Source organism: Pseudonaja textilis, chromosome Z (genome assembly GCF_049901715.1).
Source record: "Pseudonaja textilis isolate UNSWEBS1 chromosome Z, rPseTex1.2, whole genome shotgun sequence".
In the NCBI taxonomy this organism is placed as follows: Eukaryota; Metazoa; Chordata; class Lepidosauria; order Squamata; family Elapidae; genus Pseudonaja; species Pseudonaja textilis.
In genome coordinates, this window is record NC_142008.1 from 13,880,331 (window position 1) to 13,902,177 (window position 21,847).

Sequence of the window (21,847 nt, forward strand, 5' to 3'; positions counted from 1 at the left end):
TCACCAAGAAAGATAAAAGAGTGTGGGCAGGATGCTGCCCATGTTAGTAGTGTATTTAGCTTGTTTACATGTTTGATGTCATAATCAGGGGCTCTGTAACATAGTAAGAACTGAAATGTGATATTTAAGGTCAGTTCACAGATAATGATCATAAGAAGAGCAAGCTCTTGGGTAACTTGGATGTTTTTTAGATGTAAGGACTTTTTTTATAGAAGATAGCAACATCACCTCTTCCATGGATTTCACGATCAGATTGGTAAACATGATAGTCTCTTACTGAAGGGAGAGATGCATTGAGCCATGTTTCTCAGACAAATATGATGTCAAATTTAGCCGTATTTAGTAATAGGAGAAATTCAGGTGTTTTATTTACAAGGCTCCTTGCATTGAGTAGCTTGCATTTAAGGCCAGTTGTAGCTTGAATTGAGGTAGTTGGGGGCATGCATGCCTAGTCTTGGGTGATAGTGGATTGGTTGAAGAAGGTTTGGATGCTGAGTTGTGGGTTGTGTGACTTTCTTTTGATACAGTCTGCACAGTAATCAATATATAGGTCCTTCTCTCAATTGTCTAGATGATTTTTGACTTCTGTGCATAGTATACGGGAGTGGGCACATTGCTGTAAGGTTAGGTCAGGACGAGATCGGAGGTTTTTATGGTCGGTGTTGTTTTTGATGAGTGAATTTATAGTATAAATGAATTTATGTTTGCTTAATTCATTATTGCAAATGACTCTTCAGAAGCGTGGGGCCACAGAGCCATCTCTATTTTTGAGCTCTCGGCCAATGCGAGAAATGTCAAGTATTTCATCAGGGGAGATGGTTGATGCTTGATAGTCACTGATGATATTGTGGACAATTGTGATATCATCATTGTTATTGATGTCCTCTAGACCAAATAAGATGGCATTAGGATGCTTTTGTTCACGCTCGACAACTTCTCTGATGAGGATTGGGATATCATTATTTGTTGGATTTATGGTTTTTTGTGGATTAGGTTGCAGTTGTTGGTTTGTAGCTATTGGATTAGGTTGCAGTTGTTGGTTTGTAGCTATTGGATGTTCAGGCTTTTGTGTTGTGTCTTCTTCTTTTTTTCAGGGTTAGTTAATCTTTCATTTAAAGTGTCCAGAAAGAGTACTTTATCAAGTGGAAGAAAGGCTGGCTTGCCACCTATAATTGTTGCTATAATATTTTATTATTATTACATTATATTTTTATCCCAACTTTATTATTATTTTTAAATAAATAACTCAAAGCAGTTAAAATACCTAATACTCCTTCTGCCCAAAACTGCTGTAGGTTGGGCTAAGAAAAAGTGATTGACCAAAGTCCAAACTGCTTTCTTGAGTAAAGTGGGATTAGAACTCACAGTCTTCTGATGATTAATGCCCAAGTCATCCAGCTGGCTTTCATGCCTAGCACTCAAAATATCTTGGTTTCTAATATGGTGCCTTAAATACTACACCAAATTGATGGATGATATGCATGCTTATTTAGGGCTTAGAATTCATTTTTCCTTCTAACAACCCATAATATTGTAGAGAGACCTGATGAAATGAACTTCTAGCCAAATGGATAGGCAGTGAAGCAATCAGTTAGACCATATACTCAGTAGACATTGCATGTCATGCTCTAATTATGTTCTCATGCACTATTGTATCAAAACATTTGTCTGAGTGGGCATCAGGTAGCATTGGTGCAGTTGAGTGGGCATCAGGTAGCATTGTCTGTGTGGGCATCAGGTAGCATTGGTGCAGTCTATGGTAGAGTCATGGATACTAGCTATCCTGTACCTTGGAAGTTGATATATCAACTTTAAGTTGCTAACTTGGGCATTTATTCAATGCCAGAGCTGAAATATGATCCATCAGTCAAGATGATGAGCCTCGGTTTTGCAGGACTGGTTGTAGTGAGAGCATTTCTTCATTTTCTCAAGTGGCAGCATGAAATTGTCCCCAAGTGAATCCCTCATCCTATCATTCCATTTTAGAATTTCCCTTTTTAAAAATCGAGTTCAAGACATAATTTTGCACAGATAAATGCAAGCCAGCAGTTAGCACAGCACAAAACTTGATTCAAATTAACCAAATAATCAAACACAAAGGGGAATGTATTATTCCTTGGAGGCCAGATTCTGTGTAGTACTGAATAACCTAAGTTTAAACCAATGTCAGCAATATTTGATGGTCCCTGGCAATGCGGAGTGGCCCTAGAGGGCTTCAGCATATTGCCAAATGTTCTATCTCATATCTTTCCCTAACCAACTTAATTAAATCTCTTATTTCATTTCTAACATAGCAAAGCCAGAAAAACCAGAATCCTTCCTGAACGCTAAAGAAATGCTCAAACAAGTACTGGAAGCAAAATAGACTCATTAAAGGCATGCAGTAATCCATCACACTGCAGTACACAATGGTTTCTTTGACTTAACCTGGTTACCAAATTAACTCACTTGGGGAGTGATACAATGTATTAAACAAATATTTTTTAAATGATCTACCTTCACACAACATACTATAACCACTCAAAAGCAAATGAAAGTTAACACTAATGAAATTTAGTATGCTGCATGACTATTCAGTGGCAGTTCTGAAGGCCACAATGAGATTAGAGGTAAACTGAAATAAAGCTACCAATGCCAACATCTAGACAAAAATATAATAATAGATAATATACAGTAGTTCATGTTCAAGTCCATTCTGAAGGTTATACTTCTCATGCAAGAAGCTTCCTCGGTACATTCTTCTTATCCAAGAAGCTTTTCAAAACTGAAGAAGCTTCTTTGATGAAAAGCAAAATATCTCCATGACTAAGGTGACTAAGAATTTCTAGACACCTAAAAAAGGATGTTGATTTAGTATATTTAGAAGATAATTTTTTAGCTCAGTGTTGATCTGTGGGGCTCTTGGTGCTCTCTGGGATAGTTATTTTATTTGCAGATGCTCCATTATCCAACTAATAACATCATTAGTGCATAGTTGATGTTATCTAGTTGGGTAATTAACTGTCTACAGAAAAGCAACCAAGCTCAGATAGCACAAAGGACTACTTAATGCACTTTCTTGGTCAATAGACACACTAGAAATTTTGAGATTGGGTCATGGTGGTTTCAGAAAAAAACTATGTGGAATGTCCCTGATAGTTACCATGGCAGCAGTCACAAAACATAAACCTACCAGAAGTTGAACTGATAACATTGCTCCCTGCCATCTCTTTTCAAGTCCTCCACCTTTGTATCTTAATTATTTCTTTTGCTTACATACTTTACTAGGCCCATGAATTACTTTCAAGCCCTTGAGCTGAAGCCAGGCAACATGTCTGTTTTCCAGTTCCTATAGTTTGTGTACTATATAAGAATAACAAGGACATGACTTCCATAAATAATGATGAAGTTGAATGATGGGTCCTGTCCTCTTCACAATAAATCTTATTTAATCTCTTTTTTGGCTATTAATGATTATTACTTTTTTTGTAAGTCAGTGAAATGACTTACTCAGTAAGTACTATACAGCATGCTTCAGATATGTATACTTAAATGTCATTTTCAGAATGAACAGTGGTAAACCTGTGGATATGTTGTCAATAACCAGCAACAGTGGAAGAATGCTGTTCATGAATTTTAGAGAAAAAAAAGACTTCTGAGGAAAAGAAGGTGGAGTATATCACGTGGTATGCAAACAATAGCAATAATGACAACAAGATAATATTGATGGCTCTTATTAAATGAATACTTGGAAGTCATCATAATTAGGCATACCTTACCATTAAATCCATCCATCCATCAATTTTTCCTTACTCCACCCACATAAAAATTCCACCTCTGTAATTTCCTCCATTGATCTCTACCACATGCCTCAGAGACAGAGGAATGCATTATTTCATCTGTCTTGGCTCATATATCTGATTAAGCAGAGGTTGCTAAATGCACAATATTGCATGGTTAATGCAGGAAAAGGTTTAGACTTTTGCACACTTTCCATCTTTGCACCAAAATCCTTGCTTCACCATTGTGCTCAATGTTCATTTGGTAGGGGCTGGTTCTACACTTTCTTAGAAGCAGCCAAGATTAACCTCGTATATCTCAAATGCTAGTCAGTGGGATAAAATATTTTGGTGTCAAAGGGTCACAGCAATTAATGCCATTAATTGAGTAAGGATCTGTGGGTCCTGAAAGTTTTTTTTAAATCTTTTTTTCTGTTAGTTGGGGCTAGGTATTTTTCTTTTCAAGCCTTATAGGATTATATTTATTTACAGTGCATTCATTTTCTGCAAAATGAAATTGGCAATCGGTGAAAATCAGATGGGATTGAAGACTGGAAATTTAGAAAAAGCATAATCTGGATCTGTGATTCAAGAATTGAAGGCAAACTGAATTGATATGGGCTGCTTTGAGATTTGAATTCTAATCCTAAGCAATTCAGTAGGTTCATAGATAATAATAAGGAAATTCACTGAGATCATAGACCAGGGGTCTTCAAATTTGACATCTTTGTGGACTTCAACTCTCAGTCCAGACATGACTCCACGCTAGTCATGTTAGCTCAGGAATTCTGGGAATTAATGTCCATAAGTCTTAAACTTGCCAAGTTTGAAGATCCTTGTCATAGACTATCAAATCACCTGCAACAACTCTCCTAGTCTCTTTTTTTCTAAATGTTTTTGCCTCCTTCTCTCTCTTTCAGAATGGAATAAAAACAGCAGCAATGGTTGATCTTTAGACAGTGTAGTCAAGTATCATTGCAATATCTTCAGGGTTCCTGAAGTAATTTCTACAAATGCTTCTTGTACATCTTTTAATGCAGAGATAGCAGGCATGAGAAACAACAAAGCGCAGCAGCTTCCATGTTGTTTGTAGAAAAAAACTAGTTGTGTTAAAACAATAGATAAAGAATTCCCTTTTAACTTAAACTCATTGAAAAAACATTTAAAATTAGAATGTTTATTTTTATACTTATTTTTCTCAACTATCAGATTTTAGCATGGCATTAAAAATGAGCATTACCTTGTCTTTTCTTTTAATGTGATGCCCTTGTTACTTTTGTTCACTGGGTTTCCTGGAATGTCAAAACAATTTGCACAGCTGGTTGTCCAAAGATGGTGGCTTGCTGCTAATTAGTAGAAGCAGCAGAAACTGAATGGCACACAGATACACATATGTTGGCAAGGCATAAAAAAGAGAACAAATGGCATTCATAACTCTATCACTCCATTCCTCTTCCTAGAAAATATGTTAACTCTTAGAGTCAGCATCTATTGTCTTCATTAGTAACTTATAGCATCTCCTAGAGACATACGTGCATTTTTGTATCAAAATGACTTTAGTGAGGATAAGCTTTATATCACTTTAATGATAACTATGAAGATACTACCAGTTGCTGGTGGGAAATGGCCTAAGTGTTAGCTAACTTCTTTTCACTCATTGCCAAGAGAGTTTAACGTGTTTCAATCAAGCACAATTTGAAAGTATTGATTTGACACAAGAGGGCATGCCAGACTAGCTGGCCTTAAGTTCACATCCAGAATGATAAGAGTTTTTAGCTCCCACTTGTGTTGGCAGGTTCAGCATGTAAGTATAACAATCCATAGCTACAAAGCAAAGCAGATTTAAGACTCCCACACTTTAAGAAAGTTGAAATCTGAAAACAAAACCCAGAGCCCAAAGCATCAGAGGTGATATTCAGCCGGTTCTGACCAGTTCTGGAGAACTGGTAGTGGAAATTTTGAGTAGTTCGAAGAACTGGAAAATACCACCTCTGACTGTCCTCGCCCCCATTTATTCTCTGCCTCCTGAGTCCCAGCTGATTAGCTAGGTCTTCTTTTGTTGCCCTGCACAGGAGAACAGAGCTGGAAAGCAGGTTAGTTGGGTAGGCAGGGAATGGGAATTTTGCAGTATCCTTTCTCTGCCATGCCCACCAAACCATGCCCACAGAACTGGTAGTAAAAAAATTTGAATCCTACCACTGCAAAGCATGTATCCCAGAATTACAACAAGCATGTGTTTGGTCTAGAGGTGGAAACCAGGAGATTATCAGTTTTTGTCTTTAGACACTTTAGACATGAAAACTGACTGGGTGACTTGGCCAATTACCAGGGGACTGGGAATTCTAATCTTGCCTTGGGCATGAAATCTGGCTGAATGACTCCTAAAAGTTTACTTTCCTTGCTTTATAACTTTAATCAATTGCATTCATAATTGCCAAATATTATTTTCTGTGATCTTATGAGTATCTTTCCCAGCTTCTGTGTTATCTCAGGAAAGGGTGTAGCTGTTTGAAGTTGATCCAGACACCTGCAGCCTCAAAAATATTTTTTTAAAGTTAAGTCTCAAGCATTTATTCCACTACTATTTATGACAACTCATTACCTTTACTTGAAAGTGTGCACTGGCTTGCCACATAAAATACTTTTGAAGACATTACCAGTATTTGCTTTAGAGATAATCCTACACAGACCATCCTAAGAATAAGTTCTAGTAAGTTTAATGTAATTTCTTCTCTGCTAAGTGGATAGAACATTACCTTCTTGTCTATTTACCTAAGTCAAGTCAATTCCACATAATGAATCTGTGAGAAATTACTTCAACAAAATATTTGTTCCATCACATTCAAAGTACAGCTTTGAAACCATAAATCTGTTGAGTTTCATTAATTTAAGAAAAAAATGTTCAATACATTGCTTCTTTTAATGAATTTTTAAATTTAAATTCAGATGAATCTGAATGCTAGCATAAAATATAATCTATTTTAACTCATGTAGTTCACTGAAGCTGGAAAGCTTTGATTAATTTGCTTCAACTTCCCTTAATTCATTTAGTTTTCTTGTTTGTTAAATGAAAGTGAATGGAGCCCCCTTGAATGGTTCTGTGAAAGAGGCAAATTAAATGAAATCCAGCAAAACATACTTACCAGATTGCTAAATACCGATCAGCAAATTGTAAATGTACTAAGGAGGAAAGAAGTGAAAAACAAGTTGTAAAGTACATTGCAAGATTTTTATCACAATTCGCTATGGAGAGAGAATGAAGAAGCCCATTTTCAAAACAGTAATATTGCAAAAGCTGAATTTTTCTTTTCTTTTTTCTTTTTCAGTGTAACGAATAAAAAGCCTCATAAAGCACCTGCAAACTTTTCTCAAAAACTCTGAAAAATGGTGCTTGAGAGATGTGAAACTATCATCATGTACTTGATTGACTTGGAGCATTCATTCCTTCATTGTCCAAAGCAATAGCATAACTTGAACATTTTCTTTTAAAATTCAAGTTGTAAATTGTGCTCCCTTTAAATGACATCTGCTCATTAGCAACACAATCACACTACTTTCAGGCAAGAGTTTGGATGATTCAGGGATCTAATCATGCTGTGCTATCAATACATTTGTCTAGCTTCTCCAAAGTATCCGTTCTCTCAACAGATGAGGTCTATCTTATATGTATTAAGAGTACTTCACAAGAAACAAAACCAGCTCTACATAATAATAGAAATGTTGTTCAGGCTCTGTTGGAGAAATGAGACTCAGGAACTTCTCAATTTCTCAAATAAATAATAAAAAAAGAGAAATCCTTTTTCTGTTCCATTTTGTTCCCCAGACCTTCATATCTCCTTGGATCAAAAATGGTCGGGGGATTGTTTGTATGTAATTGTAATTTTTTTTTGTTTCCAGACCACTCATATGACCTTCTTTCCTCAATGCAGGATATTATTTATTTCCCCAAAGTAGTCTTGTTTAGTTTTTCCCAGTACAGCTTTGGATACCTATCATTTTGGATTTCTTTCACCCATTTGAAATCTTTTTGTTATTAACCCCAGGGAAAAATACCTTGCTGCTGTGATGCTAGACTATACTTTTTTCCCAGGCATAATCTGATTTAATGATTTTTCCTTCTTTCAAGTTTAAACATTCAAGTGAATTCAAAGAAATCAATTGCAACCTGCGGGCTTAATTTCTGAAATAGTTTTCTGTAGGAATTCTATGAGATCCTTAGGTTTAAATAGGAAAGAAATCTCAGAAATTCATGATAGGATCTTATGATATCCATGATCTTATTTATGAATGGAAGAATATGTTCACTTCCTTAATTAAGAATCCTGAAGTTTGTATTAATTGTAGAGATGACACGGAAGACCATTGTTATTTGAGGAATTTAGTGACATATTTCTCCTTCATATTAAGAAAAGTTTGATGTTTAGAACTCATTCTCAGTTAGCTCTCTTTGTTTTTCACTTTTGCTTGCTAGGCAGAGGAGAAAGTGGGTGAGGGGAAACCTTAACATAGCGTCCAAGGGCCTTACAATCTCCTGACCATAGCAGGGCCATGAAATCATGGTGTGATGGCCCCATCAGCTGTCGGTTCAGATTACAATGACAAGCTGGAACTGAGACCCTCAGATCTGGGTGTTATTGACCTTCATGAGCCCCTGGAGAGCCTGGTAGCTGAGAAGAGTGCAGTCCTGGGTTTGTCTGGCATAGGAGGGGACTGGTTGCACAGATGGACTGCACAAGCAGAAGAAAGCAAGGCTCATCTGCCACTGGTTAACACAGAGAAGTGGCAACAGCTGCTGGACATGCAGAGTTGGGTGAAGAGAAGATCACTGAGACTCCTCATGAGGAAGCAGTCCCTTCTTAATGAGAAACAGCAGCCTTAGGGTGATTTAACCAGGGTTGTAAAAGGCAACCATTGGCTTCTTCAGCACAGTACTTTAGACTTTGGACCTGGCTTTGTGGACTTCAGACCATGCTCTTGGAAACTGTGCTTTCAGACTTTGCTGTCTTGCAATTGGCTTGAGGAGTTAGAAAACAGCCTTATATACATATAGTTGTGCAACAAACTCACTATACTCACAACTTTCCCCATTTGCATGACTCAGAGCACAGGGTGCCAGGTTTTGATAAAAAAATATGTAGGGTTGTTTTATTAGGGGGCAACTTCTTCATGGAGCCTCGTTTTGGGTATTGCAGAAATTGGCCTTAGGGTATCTCTGCTGTTGTTATTAAGGAGCTCCTGACAGCTTGTAAGAGATTTGGGTATTATCTTGTTTGTTATGGGTGTTTTTAATATTTTGCTTTCAATTCTGTTTCCTTGAGCTAACAATAAATCTTAAAATCTCTTTATTCACAAGTGTGCTTATTATCTCTGGATCAATAATAATAATAATCACAATTGCCTGGATAACTGATCAGTGACCTGACACTTGGCAAAACAATGAAGGTGACAAGTACCATTCTGTACTTTTTTTGAAGAAACAGTAGTTGGGAAATAAAAGGATAGATTGATAAGCTGCTTAAAGAAAAGGAAGCAAATATATTTCTATAGCAAGTTCATATAATAATGTTTTTCCTCTCTTAAAATTGTTCACTATGAATTGATTCTAAGCTCACAGCAATTGACTGATGGCCAGTTTTCTGTTATTTTAGGCTTTTGATAATATACAATATACAGTAACTGATACACTGTTAAATATCTCCAAGCTAGTTCTGGGTCAAAAAGGATTCCTGGATTTCCTCCCCCCACCCTTGTTCTCAATCATTTTGAGATAAGAAAATTTCTTTTTAACTCTTTCAAGTAAAAACAAAAAAAATCTTTTCATCTTTTCACCATGATCTACTTTTCATAGGTAGATCATGGTGATCTTGCAATTATTCACCACAAGGTGACCAAGAAGTGTTTGAAAATGTACCATTTTTCATCTTTCCAATGAATTACAGCATCTTTGGTGCCCACATTTCCATTAAAGACTTGCAGTGCTACACTATATCTGCATATACCCATGCTACACCCATCTTGCTTCAGATGGGCTACATATTTACAGGAATTACAGATTGTTTTCTTTGTTAGAATTGTGAAGCAAATGTTCAAATGAAGTCAGAGACTCCAACATGAACTTGTAGTTTTATATAAATAAATAGATTTAACATTTATATTTATAGCAGACAACACAGGAACGTCATGAGGTAAAAATCTCTAAAGCACCCAGAAGAAGGAAACAGGGCTACCTCACAGCAACCAATCATAGCATTGATCAGGGGTGTCAAACTGGCGACCCATGGGCTGGATGTGTCACGTGCAGACCACGCCCACCCCAGTTCCGCGAAGGGAAAAAAAAGTCACGATATGTCATGTGATGGCAATGTGACATGGGGAGTTTGACATCAGTGGTGTAGATTGCCTCATGCAGGAGCCAGTACTACTGATTTTGCTACTTTTTTTTTCAATGGTTGTTAAATGAATTACTACAGTTAAGTGAATTGTGTGGTCACTAAGTGAATCCGACTTCCCTCATTGGCTTTATTTGTCAGAAGTCAGCTGGAAAGGAGACAAATGGCAATCATACGATGCTATGATACTACAACTGTCACAAATACTTGCTTTACATCACATAAGTGTGAGGATGCTGCAATGAAATAAATGTGAGGATTGGTTATAAGACACTTTTTTCTGTACTGTTGTAACTTTGAACAGGAATGGTTGTAAATCAATCAATTGTATTGCAAACTTCTATGTGATCCTTACCACGATTTATTAGATATATACATTGTCCTTAAGGAGTTTACTCAGAAGCAAGTCACACATTAGTTTTAAGGAAACTGATTTGCTGTAAATCAGGCATGGAGAAATGATAGTTTCACAATACATAATTATCTGGGCCATCAAGAATTAATGATGGGGGGATGGGAAAAGTGGTTCAGCAGTCTTAGAAATTTTCAGATTCCCTATCTTGCTATAGGTAGTACAGCTTGCGGGGGTGGGGTGGGGGGTAAGAATGTTTGGAGTGATTGTTATTGTATCTTGTTGTGTACAATATAGCAAAATGGGAACTATTCTGTTCAATTTTAATTCTACAGCATGACTATTTTTGTTTGTGGGTAATATAGGTGCCTTCATGCAGATATACACTGGAAGAAAGAGGAAGTGATTGGTAGCTGCTTGAGTAATGTGTTATATTTGAGGTTATTATAGAACACTGATTATATACACTGAACCATGTATTTTGAAGAGTTGAATGGAAAGATTACAGTTTTATGGGTTTATTGATTTTGGAACTGATAATATGTAATAGTTAAATGTATTAAATGAGGACCAATAAGCGGGCCCTACGATTTTCTTCTCCATCATTACAAAAGCTATAATCCTAGGTGTGTGGTAGTTTCTTACAAATGAAAACTATTCTTATATAGGACAAAGTGCACTGAGATTATTATACGCTCAAAAGTGGAAACACTAATCCCACAGAAGAATGCTGGTAAGAAGAAGGAATTTATAGAAATGGCTAAATTGATTTTCTTGATTAGAGAAAAAGATAGTATCTACATTTAAGTCTGAGATTAGAAACCTCTTATAGACTGTTTACATGAAACACAAAAATAATCACATGATGTGTGGTTTTGATAGTTAGGCAAAATTAGGTAATACAAAAAAAGTGAGAATTCTGAAATCAATAGAGTAAGTGATAACTTTTATATCATACTTGTATTTGCTGATAAAGAAATTAGAAACTTCTTTTTTATTTTTACCTTTTCTTTCTATACTTCTATTTTTTTTCCTGCCTTTTTCTTTAATCTGCATTATTTTTGGTTATTTTTTATACTCAGCTTATAACATTTAATAAAATTTGTAGAAAAAAACCAAATCAATCAACAACAATAAAGATAGTTTATGGGAAACATTTAAAGAACTCTAGAGGATACATTTAGAGAACTTTAGCTTCCATTCTCAGATTTCAACTTCCTTAAAGAGAGAGAAAGTGTCTTAATTATGCTTTTGGTTGGACTAAGGAATTGTTATTTTTCTATGCTGATTCTGACCAAACAAATGGCAGAAGGTCCATAGCTAATATTCCTAGCTGATATGTCCTAGAAAATAAGTCACTCTTCTCTTCTTTGTGACAGTCCTTTAAATATTAAGAAACAGTTCAATAGTGTCTTTTAATACTTTTAATACTGTCTTTAATATATCTCTCCACAACCAGTGATAGTATTCTACTAGTCTGGCCTGATTCAGCCAAACTGATAGTTCTGAAGATCATATGTGAAGTGGTTTGCTCCAACGATCAGCTGCTGGGCTCCCCCACCCACCTTGGTTCTATATTGACCTTTATTTCCTGTTTTTCAACCTCAGCTGCTTCGTGTGGCACAGCGGATTGCCACACATCAGCTGTTTTACACACAGGGCTTGCAGCAGAAGGTGAGTTGCATATGCTGTGCGTGCGTAAAGCCTGAACTTACACTGAACTGCTAGGAAAATTTTTTGAAACCCACCACTGCCCCCAGCCCTGTTTTCCCCATAGGTTAAACATAAGCCAGGGGTGGGATTAAAAATTTTTTAACAACCAGTTCTGTGGGTGTGACTTAGTTGGTGGCCGTGGCTTGGTGGTCATGTGACTGGGTGGCCGTGGCTTGGTGGTCATATTATTGGCTGGGTGTGGCCAACTCAATATCATCGAGGCACGCATCTCCTTGCCTGGCCTGGCCTGTGGGGATACTGCAACAGTCATAAGTGTGAAAAATGGTCATAAGTCCCTTTTTTCAGTGCCATTGTAACTTTGAATGGTCACCCCACACAAGCAAAGTACCAGCAAAGGCTGGGAAAAAAAACTCTAGAGAAGTTTCTGAGAGAGGAAGTCTAGTCCTGCCAAGAATGTAATAAGGGTTAACAGAGAGGCAGTTTCTTTAAGCAATACCAGAATGTTTCCTTCCTGCCTTCCTTACAGGATTAGGCCAGTAATTTCTTCTAACAACCAGTTCTCTGAACTGCTTAGAATGTTAACAACAGTTCTAGGGAATAGGTACAAATTGGTAGAATCCCATCCCTGACATAGGCTAACTTCGTCAACTGTTGGTCCTATGATTTAGTGTGCAGAGAAGAGCAACAAAAATGATTAGATATCTGGAGGTTCAACATTTTTTTATCATGGTAACCAGAACTGAATACAGTATGACAAGTGGGGTCTCACCAATGCAGAATAAAGTGGTACTATCTCTTATTGTTGATTTGATGCTATTCCTTGGTTTATTTTAGATTTCAGATTTATTAATATAATGAGATGAGCTCTGTACAGATGTTATATAACTGCAAAGGAGCCTTCCCTTCTGCCAAACACACACACACACACACACACACATACACACACACACACACACACACACACACACACATGCATAGAAACAGGTAGCCCTCAACCTGTGACCATAATTGAATCTAGCAATCATGGTTATACGTTGTGATGTCATATAGCGGGATATCATATGACCCCCCCAATTTTATTACCTTTTTTGCTGTGGTCATTAAGTGTATGTGACAATTATCAAGTAATTGTTATAGCTGTTATGCAAACTCATTGTTTGCTATTGGCCAGTTTATAACAGCTGGGAACTGAATGATGGTTTTCAGCACAGACATAAATCACAGCCATATGACTGAGAGGTGCTGCAATTAGCCATAATTAATGTGGGCTAGTAGTTAAATGCCCAAAATGTGTTCATACGACTATGGAGCAGGATAAAGTAGAATTTCAGAACCAGGTCATAACATTTTTTGGAGGGGTGGGATCTATCATAACTTCAAGTTCTTGCTAATCAACCAAGCATAAACCAAGCACTCCCTATATATGGCTTCCTATGATTCCATTAATTCCAATCTTTCTTGCAATTCTATGATGAGCATATATCCATTATATTCCAAATGCTTATCTGAAAATATATTCACCTCCAAAATAACTTGTTATCTCCAGAAGGCAAGACAAATAATAAAGAATGGAAATTAATCAAGGAGAGAAACAACCTAGAACTAAGGAGAAATTTCCTAACAGTAAAAACAATTAACCAGTGGAACAACTTGAGATTGGATAGCCAATTATTTGGAATGGTATAAGAGCTCCTGCCTGAGCATGGGGTTGGACTAGAAGATCTCCAAGATCCCTTCTAACTCTTATTATTCTGTACATTCTGTACTTCTATATTATTTAGCCTTAGGATAGCTGAATTGTATCTGAACATTTGCTTACCTCTATGTTTATTTTCAGATTTCCAAGGCTGATACATTGATGGTGCACTGAGATTTCCCACTCTGCCAAAACTCATGTTCATTACATGTAGCTAAAGCATCAAATTACTCTAGGTGATAACATACAGTGTTGAGATACAAGAGGTTTATAATGTTCTGCTAATAAGATTAAGTGAAAGAAATCAAAGCCAATTTATGTTCAGTGGTTTGGGGAATAACAACATTTGTGTCAAGATGCAAAGTAATAATCTAAACATGGGAATAATCCCCTCTAATTAAACAACAAGGAACAATGGTCAATAGTGCACAATTGTAGAAAGTCAACATTGATGTAAATAAAAATTAAACCGAGTTCTCAAAATTTAGAGGCCTGGAAACTTATTTTGCACTCACTGAACCAATTAACAAGCACAATACATCTGTTTTGTGGAAAGCTAAGCAAACATAGTAAATGGGAAAGTTATCCCAATCTTCATTTTTTGGTGCTACAGAAATATATTCAAAGTCAGATGGATCATCTCCTTTGATTTTTGTCCCAGTTTCAAGCATGTGAATCAGTTTGGCATTCCTTGTTTATGTCTCAGCCATCAATTACTTAAGCAATTACTTAAGGCTACATTACACATTCAGACAGACATGGATAGACAGACACAGGCCGAATATGGAATTTACAGGTAGTCCTTGAATTGCAATCATTCATTTAGTGACCATTTGAAGTTACAATGGAACTAAAAGAAATGTTTTGTAGCCATTTTTCAAACTTATGGCCATTGCAGCATCCCCATGGTCATGCGATCAAAATTCAGAGGCTTGGCAATTGGTTCATATTAATGACAGCTGCAGTGTCTCATGGTTATGTTTGTCTGCAACCTTTGGACAAGAAGAGTCAGTGGGGAAGCCAGATTCATTTAACAATCATGTTACTAACTTAACATTCAGTCATTCAATTAAAAACTGTTGCAGGAAAGTTCATGAAATGGTGCAAAACAACAACAAATGTCTTATTTAGCAACATAAATTTTGGACTCAGTTGTGGTTGTAAGTCAAAGATTACCTATACAATACCAGATCATAAGGTATAATGACACCCTGGATTTCAGAACTGTGTTTCTAGGGCATGAAGGGAAGAAAGTTGAGAACTGAAAAATGATGAAGAAAAGCTAAGTTATTCAGAGAGTTTCCACCCGCTAAACTCCTTCCAAAAGGAACAAAGTGGAGATGGGTACGATGAGAAAGGGCTAGAAAATTACGATAAATGGATTTAAGTTTAGAAATGAGCAGATCAGAACAGGCCCAATATTTACCTGTCCACTTGGGGGCTTCGGGGAAGATTTATTGTCCAGCAAATTAAGAAAAAGTATTGCTGGGTGATATATGCTGAAAGGCTTCCTCAAAATTAAAAAAAATATAGACCAGATCACTGTTAACTTTTACAATTTAGTGCAGTGTTTCTCAACTTCAGGAATTTTAAGATGTGTGGACTTCAACTGAAGTTTGGAGTTCACATATCTTACAGTTGTCAAGTATGAGAAGTATTTTAGGGAGTCAAATGTAGCCTTAAATTGCTGCTACTCTGAGCTTTTTCCAACATAAATGTCAGTTGGACTTTATTCCAATTAGAACTAGTCATCTTGCTGCAGAGCCGATAGGGGTGAAAGACCCAATTCTCTACGAGCAGACTTCATGGTGAAATTCTATTAAATCCTCATATTAAAGTTGTCATTGCTGCCAGATTGCACTTACTATCAAGCACTAATCTCTCCCAGATATCTCCAATATTGCCTTGTCATGCCTATTCTTTCCATGGGGCAAAATATAAAATATATTTGGCACTGCCATTAGTCATTTCATTTGGGTCCAATCTAGCATAAAAAGAATGCTGTATATATTACTTGGAGCTGTGTCTTTAAAATGGAAAAAGAGAAACTTTAAGATGCGTGGGCTTCAACTTCCAGAAATCTCCAACCAGCAGGAACTGGAACTTTAAGGCTGGACAAATTTGAAAAAACATTGGTTCAATGGAAGACTTTTCAAACTTTGTCTTTACGGTCTCCCTGCAAACAAGCAACAAAAACAACAATCAACATTCTCAAATTTCTGGCACTCCTAATCAATTAGCAAAGGTCTACAGTAGTGATAAAAAAATTGGGTGTCCCTACATAATTTCACTCACTCACACCCACTCCGTATCAGTTCTGGAATTCCATAAAGTTTTTTAAAATACTGTTTTAAACACTCTGGTTTTGAGCCCTAGGAGAAAAGTGAGTATAGTTCTAAATTATTGTCACTACATTATTATTGTCCCATTTACTTGATTAAGTGCTTGATTCAAGGGTGTGCTTGGATTTTCCCAGGTGTCCATGTAACTTGGTTAGTCTTGTATGATAGCCACCATAGCTTAAAGAAACAGGTTTGCTTGATCCAATCAAGGCAATTAAAAAAAGAATGTGTTATGTCCTGAGGACTCAAGGAGTTCTCACTCAGGTCCACTCACTTTGTGTGGGCGATTTCCCCATTCCCATTGGTTGGTTCTTCCCCAGCAGCCAGCTATAAAAGCAGGCTGCGGGGTCCAACTCGCTGCTGATTGCTGCGAGCCAGTTCCAGGCTTGGCAAGCACGGTCAGCCCTTTATTTGTAAAATAAAGTACTGTTGCACTCATGCTCTGGTTCAGCCTCTCATTGCTCAAACTTAACACTGGCGACGAGGATGGGATGGCTACCAGATGCACCTTGCAACCGCTGAGTCACTAGCCACCGATCCGCAGCCCAGAGAGAGCGATCGGCTGGCGATAAGGGAAACGCTGATCCGCAGCCAGAGAGAGCGGTCAGCTAACAAAACGAGCGATCAAAAAGAGCAAACGCAGATCCGCAGCCAGAGAAAGCGGTCTGAGTCAAAGTTAGAAGCGTCTGTAGCCGCTTGTTAGCCCCGCTACGGGAAAGTGAAGCGCTGCGAGCCGCAGCCGCTCTTGCATTTGGCGTGAAATTCAAACGGGTGTCATTTGAATTTCGAGCCAGTAGAAATCACAGCACAGCGCTGTAGAGAGTCACTAACGCCCACTTTTTTGGCGCGAATCAAGACACCTCCAACGGCTAGCAGCCAACGTGGTAACCCAGAGAGAGAAAGAGAGGGTAGCAAAAACCTCTCCAGAGCTGATATCACTAGTAACTCACGAGCGCCGTAGTCCCAGAGAGATTTTTTCCGCAGGTAGCCCAGCCGTTCCAGCACCATGAGTTCCAACCCAGTATTCCCAGCGTTTAAACCAGACGAAGAGAAGTGGGAATCGATAAGAACCGCTTTCAATCATTACATCAATGCGGTCGGCCTGGCGGATGCGGAGAGCATCGAAAAAATCCTATTTCCTAATCTACTCGCGGAGCCACCGCTTACGATACCGCCGCAGCACTCGTGAGCGCCGAGAGAATTGAAAACGCCCGTGGTCCGAGTTGCTTGAGATCCTCACTAACCACTACGCCTCCCAGGCCTTCACAAATTGCCAGGAGGTTCACGTTCCATATGAGGAAGCAATCAAGTAAGGAGACCATCAATCAATATATGGCCGCCCTCAGAACAGCAGCCCTGCACTGCGGGTTTGGAACATACCTGGAGGACATGCTCCTCGATCAATTAGTTTGTGGGGTCAAGGATCTCAACCTACAGAGGCGACTGCTAGCTAAAAAGACCTCAACCTCGCAAGCAAGCGGTAGAGGAGGCCCTAGCAGCCGAGCTAGCAACGAACTCAGCCACCGAAATTCAGGGCCCAAGTGCCAGGCTAGCATCGCTCCCAGTCCATTCCGAAGAGGTGGAAGCGGAGGAAGCCCACAACGATGAGAACGATGTCCATCGCCTCACCAATGACAGACGGTCGCAGGTAGGGGCCAAACAAGAATACACCGTCCACCCAAGCACATCACCCTGTGCCTAGCCTGTGGGGATCACATCAAAGGGCCACCTGCAAGTTTAAAGGAGCCGCTTTGCAACAACTGCCATAAGAGGGGGCACATCGCGAGAGTCTGCCAAGCCCCCAAAGCGCTGCACACAGACCCCGTCCTCGCACTCGGGACCACAGAGGCAAGTATTAAACTGTCGCACGCACCGCCTTGCCAGGCGACTTGCCACACTGTTAGTAAAATTTCTCTCTCCGTTTCCCTAGAAGGTAAACCGTGCCACATGGAGGTTGACACAGGGTCAGCGCCTCAATAATCTCGTGGAACACCCTCAAGAGACTCCACCCCAGCCTATCTACTACCCGGCTTCAGAGATGCCAGTTCGGTCTGAAGGACTACCAGGGGAAGGCCATTCCCGTGATCGGCAGAGGCAAGTTCTTTGTCAGTTTTAGAGCTTTTAAAGGCCACCTACCTCTAGTGGTAGTTAACGGCAATCTACCCACCTTATTGGGGCTCGATTGGTTTCCCCACTCGGCCTAGGGTTAACAGGAGTCCATGCTGTCTCAACCTCAGACACTGACTCCTTATTCGCTGACTACGCAGATGTGTTCAGCGAGGAGCTGGGGTGTTATAATGGAACCCCCATCTCGCTCACCGTTGACCCCAGGCAGTCCCAATCAGATTAAAACCACGCAGAGTTCCATTTGCTATTCGACCAAAACTAGACGCTGAATTGGATAAACTACTAAAACAAGGGGTCATTGAGCCAACAGATTTCGCCAAGTGGGAGACGCCATTGTCACACCCTCAAAAAGATGGTAGCCTGAGAATTTGCTCGACTACAAGACAACAATCAATAAATATTTACAAGTTAGCGCCTACCCTGTGCCCGCATTCAGCACTTATTGCACACATTCGAACCGGGCAGTATTTTTGCTAAATTGGACATGTCTCAAGCATATCAACAGTTCCCTGTTGATAACCAAACAGCGGAACTTCAGACCATCGCCACCACAGGGGTGCCTTCCGATGCAAGCGTCTCCAATTTGGCGAAGTGTTGCCCCGGTATTTTTCAGTCCCTCATGGAGCGGATTTTACAGGGCCTCCTGGTGTAGTACCCTACTTCGACGACATCTTGGTCTCGGCCAGGACAGACCCCAACTCTTCCAGAGAGTGCGAGCAGTGTTAGAGAGGTTCAGACAGCATGGCCTCAAGTTAAAAAAAAGAAAATGCGCCATTGCCACTAGACAGGTGGACTTTCTGGGTTATAAAATTGACGCCTCTGGCATTCACCCCCTGGAGTCCAAGGTTAGGCGATCCACGAAGCTCCCACACCGACCTCCAAAACGGAGCTACAAGCTTTCTTGGAGCTCCTAAACTTTTATGCATCCTTCTTGCCCCATAAAGCCTCAGTAGCCGAACCCCTACACAGATTACTAGACAAAAAGTCATCGTGGCACTGGGGGCACAAAGAAGACCAGGCGTTTAACGCCGTCAAATCACTACTTACGCCAGAGGCAGTGCTCATCCAATTCGACCCCAACCTTCCTTTAGTACTGGCAGCAGACGCATCCCCTTTGGAATTGGGGCGGTCCTTAGTCACCGACTCGCCAATGGCGCCGAGGCCCCCATCGCTTTTTCTCCAGGACGCTCTCGGCCACGGAGCGAAATTACAGCCAAATAGACAAGGAAGCCCTAGCAGCTGTTGCAGCCGTGAAAAAGTTTCACGAATTCCTTTTTGGCCACTTCTTCAAACTGGTCACCGACCATAAGCCCCTCCTGGGCCTACTGGCCGCGACAAACAGACACCTCAAGTCCTCTCCCCTAGGATGACAAGGTGGACACTTTTCCTAGCGGCCTACTCATACAAACTTATCCACCGCCCGGCAAAACTCTATCCCACGCTGACGCGCTCAGTCGCTGCCCTTACCCGCTCCGGCTGAAGACCCAGCTCCTGTCAATGCCATTTTGAAATTACCCAGTTGGACCTGCCCATCACCGTCCTTGACATCGCCGCCAAAACCAAGGCAGACCAAACGCTCGCCCAGGTGCTCGACTGGGTGAGGAGGGGGTGGCCGGGAGGCAACGTTGATAACAAATTCGCACCCTTTAAGACTCGCATGCAGGAGCTGTCCAGTTTGCAGGGTTGTCTACTGTGGGGCACTCGAGTGGTCATTCCGACCTCGCTCATGCACCCGAGTCCTGGAGGCGTTGCACGAGGACACCCCGGCATTGTGAGAATGAAGGCATTAGCACGCAGCTACGTGTGGTGGCCGGGTCTAGACGAGGACATCGTCAATTGGGCAAGTTCCTGCAGCATTTGCCAGGAATCCCGCCCTGCTCCCCCATCGCCACCCCTACCAGATGGGAGAGCGCCAGCGCCCTTGGTCTAGAATCCATATCGATCTGGCCAGCCCCGTGCATGGAAAGATGTTCCTAGTGGTCGTGGACACTTATTCTAAATGGATAGACGTGGCACAGCTATCCACGACCACCACACTAGCAATCACCAACGTGTTAACGCGCCTGTTCGTTACACATGGACTACCCGACCCTTGGTCTCTGATAATGGCCCACAGTTCGCATCAGTAGAATTCAGCCGCTTTGCAGCCAACCTAGGCATTCGCCACATTTTCACAGCCCCATTTCACCCTGCGAGTAATGGGTTGGCTGAAAGGGCCGCCAGGACCACCAAAGAGGCCCTCGCTAGGTTTGGCAGAGATGACTGGCACCACAAACTCTCACGGTTCCTGATGAGCCAGCACTCAACCCCTGTGCAGTCACCAATAAGTCCCCAGCGGAACTTCTGATGGGCCGGCGCCTGAGGACTGTATTAGATAGACTGCACCCACAATACTGCCCTGACTCTCCCCTCGCTCCACTTCGGGGTTAGACATTTTATGTTACAGGAGCCGATATTCGCAAGGAATTTCGCTGGGGACCCACTTTGGATTCTGGGCGAGGTCATCGCCGTCACCGGGCCGAGATCGTATAGAGTCAGGCTGGAGGATGGTCGCGCCTGGAGGAGACACATAGACCAACTCAGAAGGCGCCTCAGCAACCTCACAAACAAGAATCCAGAGTCTCCAGTCGAAGGGGAACCGCCTCATCCGCCGCCCAGCCACACCGCACCCAGCGACCAGTCTGCGCCAGCGGTCGCCCGGTCAGCCCAAACTCGGACAACAGCGCCCAGAGAGTTGACCAACCTGATCCAACCCACGAGAGCTCGACCCCAGTAACCAACCCGGTGGTTTCCGAGGATGCCCAGTCCAGAGAGAGTGTTGGCGACACTATGCCAGCTCAACCGTCACAGACTGATACCGAACAGACAGACAATGTTCCCAAGTTGCGCCGCTCCGAGCGCCAACACAAACCCCCTGTCTACCTCAAGGACTATGCGTGTTCGCATCTGGGGGGAAGGGGTGTTATGTCCTGAGGACTCAAGGAGTTCTCACTCAGGTCCACTCACTTTGTGTGGGCGATTTCCCCCATTCCCATTGGTTGGTTCTCCCCAGCAGCCAGCTATAAAAGCAGGCTGCGGGGTCCAACTCGCTGCTGATTGCTGCGAGCCAGTTCCAGGCTTGGCAAGCACGGTCAGCCCTTTATTTGTAAAATAAAGTACTGTTGCACTCATGCTCTGGTTCAGCCTCTCATTGCTCAAACTTAACAGAATGGGTTTTATTTTCTTCCATTTTGTTTTTAATTTGCTGAAGAAGTTGTTAATACCTCATAAGGACCTTGAAATAGAGTAAGACTTCCCAGTTAATATCTACCTTTAGGTTGATGGGACTATCCAAGGGGTTAATAAATGTCTGGGACTGAAAAAGTTGATAAGTCTGTGGTGATTGATAATATTATAAGGCCGGGTTACATCAATTAATCTTTTGGGGTCTCTATAGAGTTCCATGGCAGCCCCTAGTCTTGAAAGAGAGGTAGTTAGCAATGAGACAGTTAACTGGATAGTCATGTGCC